The sequence below is a fragment of the Diaphorina citri genome, unplaced genomic scaffold, assembly GCF_000475195.1.
Source record: "Diaphorina citri unplaced genomic scaffold, Diaci psyllid genome assembly version 1.1 scaffold20625, whole genome shotgun sequence".
Classification (NCBI taxonomy): Eukaryota; Metazoa; Arthropoda; class Insecta; order Hemiptera; family Psyllidae; genus Diaphorina; species Diaphorina citri.
The window spans coordinates 370-902 of NW_007397975.1; the positions used below are offsets into that span (position 1 = coordinate 370).

Sequence of the window (533 nt, forward strand, 5' to 3'; positions counted from 1 at the left end):
TATCTTCTAACTGTTTATGATGTGAGAGAGGGAGAGAGAGATAGAGAGAGAAGGAGAAGAGATTTTGAAAGTGATCGTAAAAAAACTTAAAAAAGAGTCAAATTTAATGCCCCTTGAACCTGCGTACCTATCATTTCAAAAATTGGATTCCAAGTAAAAGACAAATAATTAGATGAGACAAAGAAGGAGGAGGAGGGGATGATAGAGAGAGAGAGAAAAAAAAGAAGATGCCAACGTTACGTGGTGTTCCCAAGCGGTCACCCATCCAAGTACTATCCACGCTCAACGTTGCTTAACTTCAGTGATCGGACGAGAACTGGTGTATTCAACGTGATATGAACGTTGGCAAAATCGGGAGCAAATTCTTTTCCAATTAATTTATACCTGAGATTGATTTACCTGGCAGGCAACTCTTATCAATACAAGTCACGTTATGATAGTAGGTACCTAGGTTCACGGTGTGTTTATGAACAGGGCTGAGATGAGCTCGGACGACGTGAGATAGCTGTCCCGGCGGCAATTTTTAAAATTCA

At 40.5% G+C, this 533-nt stretch overlaps 1 non-coding gene across 1 annotated transcript; it reads right to left on the reverse strand.

The window, feature by feature from the left end:
- Positions 1–228: 228 nt before the first annotated feature.
- On the reverse strand, positions 229–347 carry LOC113473244. Its single transcript, XR_003395275.1, has one exon. It is a non-coding gene; the product is annotated as a 5S ribosomal RNA (ribosomal RNA).
- Between the last annotated feature and the right edge of the window lie 186 nt (positions 348–533).